Consider the following 384-nt stretch of genomic DNA (forward strand, 5'->3'; position numbering starts at 1 on the left):
AAGTGAGTTTATCTGTTCTTCATATTGATAAAATCACTTACTGGGGTTTACTTCGTTGATAGGTCTCCTGACATTTTTGGGCCATTTAACATAAGATGTTAAAAATATGAACAAATTGTGTGTTGAAAGTTGTGTTTCTGAGGCCGCTTAAATGAGTAGGTTGGCTAATTCCTGAAGACATAGACAGACTGACAGCTCATCCTTGCGTGCGACCACTGGCATCAGTACAGTACCCTACTGTGCAGTGTGTCCACGTCGCCACAGGAGGGCATTTTGCATCCAACCATATGCTCATTGGTTTGATAATGACACACATATCTAATTCCCTGAGGTGGAGTTACACAAGTAAGAAATAATTAAATAGTGGCGAGAGACATTTTTTTT

This window comes from Nansenia antarctica (assembly GCF_963989245.1).
Source record: "Nansenia antarctica genome assembly, chromosome: 2".
Classification (NCBI taxonomy): domain Eukaryota; kingdom Metazoa; phylum Chordata; class Actinopteri; order Argentiniformes; family Microstomatidae; genus Nansenia; species Nansenia antarctica.